This window comes from Sminthopsis crassicaudata, chromosome 5 (assembly GCF_048593235.1).
Source record: "Sminthopsis crassicaudata isolate SCR6 chromosome 5, ASM4859323v1, whole genome shotgun sequence".
In the NCBI taxonomy this organism is placed as follows: Eukaryota; Metazoa; Chordata; class Mammalia; order Dasyuromorphia; family Dasyuridae; genus Sminthopsis; species Sminthopsis crassicaudata.
In genome coordinates, this window is record NC_133621.1 from 256,060,081 (window position 1) to 256,067,193 (window position 7,113).

The following is a 7,113-nucleotide window of genomic DNA, read 5'->3' on the forward strand; positions in this document are numbered from 1 at the left end:
GATGAAATAATCCAGGAGTTTTTCACAGAAGGGCACTACCATGAAATATTCCTGTAAATTTCTTCCTCTGCTTTTTTTCTCCCATCACATTTCACTTAGCTCTTACAGCCTCTACTCCACTTCAGACTCATCAGCTCTTGCCTGGACATAGCAATAGCCTTCTGTTTGGTCTCAAGTCTCTTCTTCCTATCTTCCTACTTCTATTCTGTCATCAAAGTGATTTTCCTCCACCATAGCTATTAATGACCAAGAAATTGCCCAAACTTTTTTTAATCGTTATTCTTCCTGACCTCTGTAACCTTTGATAATGTTGATCAACACTTCTTCCTGGGTATTATCTCTTTGGTTTTCATAGCACTGTTCCCTTCTGACTCTCTTACCTATCTGATTTCTTTTTTGCTAGGTCCTAATTTATGCAATGTTTACTCAAATTGCTCTGTCTTAGAGCCTCTTGTTTTCTCCCCCTTTAGTGTCTCAGTTGATAATTTCAATCTCATCAGCTCTCATGGGCTCAATAATGATTTCTATGCAGATGATTCCCAGTTTGATATATCTAGTCCTAGTTTCTCTCCTGATTTGTAGTGTCCCATCATCAGTATGACTTTACAGACATTTGGAATTGAATGTCTTGTAAGCATTTCAAACTCACTGTGTCTCAAAAATAAATTATCTTTTTCCTTCAAATTCTGACTTCTTCCTAAATTTCTCATGCTCAGTCATCCCCAGTCAGTAAGTCTTGCAAACTCAGTGCTGTTCTTATATCTTCACTTATACTCATCCCACATATCAAATCTGTTGAAAAGCTACCTGTTATGACCTCCACAACATCTTTCACATTACATTATTGTTCTCTACCCATGCATTAAAAAGTTTGATAAAGGTCCTCTTTACCTTTGATGCAATAGAATTTTAATTGGTCTTCTTGCAACTAAGGTTTTCCCCACTCTAATCTGTCCTCCACTCAGCTTCCAAAATCACAGGGATCATCATATCCCTCCCTACTCAATAAATACTAGGGGTTCCCTATTATCTCAAGGATAAGTCTCTATTTCACATTTAAAGCCCTTCACAAACTTCCCCTTCCTACCTTTCCAGTTTTATATTTTGTTGTTCTCTGCATTGTAATATCTAGCTAGATTATACTAGTTATTTGCTTTTCCTGGTACATGATAATACACCTCTCAACTTAATGCCTTTGTACTAGTTATATACCATATCTGTAATTCTCTTCCTCTTTGTATTTACCTCATCTCTTGGCTTTCTTTATGATTCAATTCAGTTCATTCAATTCAACTCAACTACATTCAATGAGACTGTTCTCAAACTCAAAATAAAAGTAGATAGAGAGATGAGAGATAGATAGATAGAGGATAGATAGTTATATGGATAGATTGATGATAGATACATACCTACATAATAGTGGCAGATTTATATTTAATATAAATATAGATAGATACAGAAAGATAGATAACAAGAGAAATAGATGAAAGAGAGATAGAAATATACATGCATAATAGTAGATTGATAGGTAAGAGCAGAAATATAGTAGATGAATAGATAATAGATAGACAGGATAGAGAAATTAGACACATAGAAAGAATGACAAATAGATCACTTATTAAACTTAATGCTTCAGACTGTTCTAAGTACCAGGAATACAAATACAAGAAAGCAAAAGGGTCTTTGCTCTCAAAGCACTTACTTTAAATGAGGAAAGTCAATGAATAAAAAGAGCTGAAAATTGGAGGGGTAAGGAAGAAGAGACCTGCATGGGGTCATATAAAAGAAACAGAGAGGCAAAGAGGTCTGATTTCCTAGAAAGATAAACAAAAGGCTCATCAACATGTTTCCAGGAAGATAGAAATGATCCAAGAGTGTGGTTATAACAAGGAGACCAAAGGAAATGTCAGATCCTTCCCTCATGACATCATTCTCTTACTACTCTTGGATTACATATTGTATCCTCTACTAGAATGTAAGCTCTATATTGGCAGGGATTGTTTTGCCTCTTATTTTTTCCCCAATCACTTATGCATATAGATTCTTCTTAACTAAGTAACAAATGAATGTTCCTTCTCCAACTCAGGTTGGTGGTCAATGAGAACTGTTTATTAATTCTACTAGAGGGTTGAGTGGTCATCCATATTATGTTTCTTCATGTGCTTCTGTAGGACATACAACAACCCCCCAACTACTAATCTCCATTCACAAAACAATTCACATCTGATTTTTGTGATAAAACACTAGTTACCCTGTTAGAGGAGAGGATGCCTATGTATAAGCTCCCCAACAACAAAGCTACAAACACACAATGCAGAGTCAGTTGTGCTGTGCTCACCTCTACTGTGACCAAGGTGATGCTAACAATCAGAGGGACCTAACTGGCCTGTCAGTTCCATTTTTTAAAAAATAGACCATGAGGACTAGAAGCTCCTCTAACAGTCATTGAAAACCAATCAGAAATTGTCTGTATTTTCTAAAAAAGGGAACAATGGGCATGCTCCCATTATCCATAGGTAGGTACCATATCCTTCTCCAGATGCCTGTAAACAAAGGCACAGTAAACTTATTAGGTTAATTGAAGATCATCAAATTGGTAAGAGACTTGTTTTGAGCAGCATATCCTTCCACTTACATATAAAGAAAAGGAAAAGTCAACTTACATTTGGGAAAGTTAGGTAGCATATTGCTGTAGTATCAAATTAAAATGGAAATGGAATGAGACACCACTAATCTATATATGAGTCCTTGTGGGCTACATACTGATTTTATTTTAAACTTATCATTGAATTGATATTATTAGGATAGCTAAGTTGTGCAGCGGGTAAAGCATCATCCCTGGAGTCAGGAGGACCTAAGACCTGGTCTCAGACACTTAACACTAACTAGTTATGTGAGTCTGGACAAGTCACTTAATCCTGATTGCCTAAAGAAAGAAAAAAAAACATTAATAGCATCAATGTTGTGTTGCATTTTATTTCATTAAATATTTCCCAATTATACCCAATCTGGTTCAGACCACACTAGGGAGTGTTGTGGGCCATTGCTTGATACCTCCCTTGTAGTCTGTAGAGTGCTGGATTTGATATGAAGAAGACCAGAGGGAAAATTATTCTTTGAACACTTATTGGTATATGATTCCGGGACATCTCTTAACTATTATTCACACCACATATCTAAAATAGGGCTAAAAAACAACCTAATTCAAAGGGTTGTTGTGAGGATTGAATGAAATAACATATACAAATTGCTTTGTAAACCTTAAGGAACCTTGGAAATGCTATTACTAATATTACTAATATTAAAATAAAATACTAAAATTATTTATGTGGATGTGAGCAGTTAGTTGGTATAGTGGAAAGAGCACCAGCCCTGAAGTCAGGAAAACCTGAGTTCAAATCTGTCCTCAGACACTTAACACTTCCTGGCTGTGTGACCCTGGGCAAATCACTTAGCCCCAATTGCCTCAGTTAAAAAACAAAGATACAAAGATTTGTGAAATATCATTGGATCTTTGATCTAGAATTAATAAGGACCCAATAAACTTTAGATGGAAAACACCATCCACATTCAGAGAAAGAACTATGGAAATTGAATGTAAATCAACACATTCTATGTTCACTTTTTTGCTCCTTTTTTCTTATTTTTTTTCCTCTTGTAGTTTTCCCCTTTGTTCTAATTTTCCTCCCCAACATAATCCATAAGGAAATATGTTTTTTTTAAATAATGTAAATATATACATTACATATGGAAAGAAAGAAAGAAAGAAAGAAAGAAAGAAAGAAAGAAAGAAAGAAAGAAAGAAAGAAAGAAAGAAAGAGAAAAAGAGAGAAAAAAAGAAAAAGAGAGAGAGAAGGAGGGAGAGAGGGAGGGAGGGAAGAAGGAAGGAAGGAAGGAAGGAAGGAAGGAAGGAAGGAAGGAAGGAAGGAAGGAAGGAAGGAAGGAAGGAAGAAAGGAAGGAAAGAAATGATAGAACTAGTAGGGACTTCAGTTTTTTCATTGTTAGTTCATTCATTGTTAATTACTCTTGAGAGATGAATAATTGGACTTTGGGTTTGGGGTGGTGTGAGGAACCAGGTAGACTCCATCTCAGTCCAATATTGAAACTATGGCATAATAGTTAACAGGCTGACTTTGGAACCAGGAAGACATAGATTCAAGTCCCCCCATTGATAAATACTGACTACATGATACTGAATAAATCACTTAAGATCTCACTGTTCTAGGCAGTTGTCTAAGACTATAATTTGAAGAGAAGTAATCAACTGCAAGGGCAGAGGAAATTCCTCTCTTAGAAATTCTTTCCACAAAGGGAATTTCTTACACTGACAAAATTATAAATCTGATGAGGGAAGAAAGGAAGCTCATATGTTAAAGGAGAGAATATGATATTTTTAAAACAGAAAGAACAAAAAAGTAAAAAAAAAAAAAAGCTGAAGGAGATGTAGGGATATTAGTGAACAATAAATCAGATCAGCATTTTGTAACATGATATGGAATCTCAGCAGGGCCAACACAGCAAACCTGGGGCGAAAATGATAGGCCTTTTCCAAGTCCGGCACTTAGAAGAACATTTGTAAAATATATTGTCTTAGGTTCTGGACCATTAGTGACTAAAAGGATCAAAAACTATGAAAGTCACAGAATAGGGGGAGCATAATGATAAAAAGCAAATAAAAAATTGGGAGATTATTTTAATGGTAAGAAAGAGCATTAAGTTAAATAAATGAATGAAACAAAATGGACACATACTGATGGACAAAAATTGTTATTTTCAAAAGATATATAATCTTATATATGCATATAAACCTATAATATATAATATACATATATGTATTATATTATATATAATGTTATACTATGTATAATATATGAAATAACCTAAAGGATAAAAGGAAAAACATCAAGGAAGAGATTAATAGGAAGAGTAGGTAGGATTCAGCAGTCAGCTATTAGCACTGCCCTTCCTGAAAGAAGTTTGGACTTGGGGAAGAGGCATAGATGGGCTACCTACAGATTTTGTCTGACCCTCAGAATCCTCACTGGAAATAGATGATAATAATGTTATTATTTGTGTTTCATATATTTTGCATTTACTTTTCTGTTTATAGATTTAATCTAGCCCCCAACCCCAATGTAATGTAAGCTCTTTGCTCCCTCTCTCTGATTTTATCTCTCTGTATCTCTTCCTTTCTTTATTCTGTCTTTCTCTCTCTTAATTTCTCTTTCTCTTCTGTCTCTGTCTCTGTCTCTGTCTCTGTCTCTGTCTCTCTCTCTCTCTCTCTCTCTCTCTCTCTCTCTCTCTCTCTCCCCCCTATGTCTTGCTTGGTCTTTGCCTCTTTCTCTCTCTCTGTCTTTCTTTTTCTTCTCTTCTCCTTTTCACTCTTCTTCCCTCCCCCTCCTTGTTTCTGTCTATATGTTTTTCTCCTCTTTCTCATCTTAGTGCAACTACACATTACCTAGTATGGTTCCTTATAAGCTTAATAAATGCCTAATGAACAGCTGAGTGGTTCTATTGGACATCCAAGTGCCAAACATTTACTTGTTGGCTTGTGAAAAGGCAAACTTGAACAATGTCATAAAAAATCCCTCCCATTATTCTTTGATTTCTTAAAAGTGTTGATATTTAAGTTTTATAAGTGTGTGGAGTATACTGGTGTTTATACTCTGTATTCGACAATCAGTCAATAAATATTTATTAAGTACCTAGTATGTGCCAGAAGGGGCAGCTAGGTGGTGCAATAGAGACAACAAATATGTAAAAATATGCTATACATAGGATACATAGGAAATAAATGTGAGAGAAAGCACTAAAATTATAACTGAGTACATTTATTAAGGAATGGCTACATGACACAGTGCCAGACCAGGAGTCAGTAAGACTCACCTTTGTAAGTTCAAATCTGACTTTAGACACTTACTACCTGTGTGACTCTGTGCCTGTCACTTAGCCTCAGTTTTCCAATTTCCTGGAGAAGGAAATGACAAACTATTCCATCATCTTTGCCAAGAAAGTCCCAAATGGGATCATTAGGAGTTGGATACAATTGAAAGTAACTGAACAACAAACACATTTATTAAGCATCTACTAATGCGCCAGATACTCTGGTAATAAATAAGAATACAAAGGCAAAAAAAATAATAATAATCTCTACTCTCAAGGAGCTCATAATAGAGGAGACAATATGCAAACGACTTTGTATGAACAGAATATATACAGGATTTATTGGAGACAATTTCAAAGGGAAAACACTAAAATTAAAGAGAACTAGAAGTTTTCTTATAGGTCAGACTTTAGATGGTATTTGAAGAAAGTCAGGGAAGCTAGGAGGTAGAGGTAAATGTGGACTATCTGTTTAATAATTCTAATTAATTGCCTTTCTCTGCCAAATAGATTGCTATAAATTTTGATTCTATACCATCTGACATCTGGGTCTTGATAGCTGCCCTGCCACTACTTCCTAAAGATCACTAGGCCTGCTATCTACCCTGCAAATGACTCCTCTTACGGGAGATGTCTCTCCCCCTAACATTTAGTAGAATGTCAACTATTCAGGGGAAGAAACATTTTAAAGTTTGGACCTTTAGAGCAAGTCAGTATCTGACACATGACTGGACATTACAGAAAGGCAATTAGCAATGCTTAACTAGGAATACAAATAGAAAATCAAGACTATCTTTAATGAGGGGTATATAACATTTAAGGAGATGATGGATATGAAGGGCTGTTTTGTATTGGGAATCACCAGTATGGTCAATGTAACAGCATAGCAAGTTGACTGATTATCAGCTTTGTTGAACCAAAGGTAGTTTTGATTTGATTACAGTTCCTAAAGCAAGAAGTACAATCAGTGTAGTACTTTGGAAAATGACCAAAGGAAAAGGACTAATATGCATAAAAATAATTACAGTAGCATTTTTATCATAATAAGGAACTAGAAACATGGAAGGGAGAAAGTGAAGGAGACAGAGACAAAATGACATAAAGAGAGAGGGTGGGGAGAGGGAGACAGAGACACAGAGAGAGGGGGGAGGGAGGGAGGAAGGGAGGCAGGGAAAGAGGAAGAGAAAGAAAGAAAAATATAATTTAAATATTTTTAAAACATGAGAGAA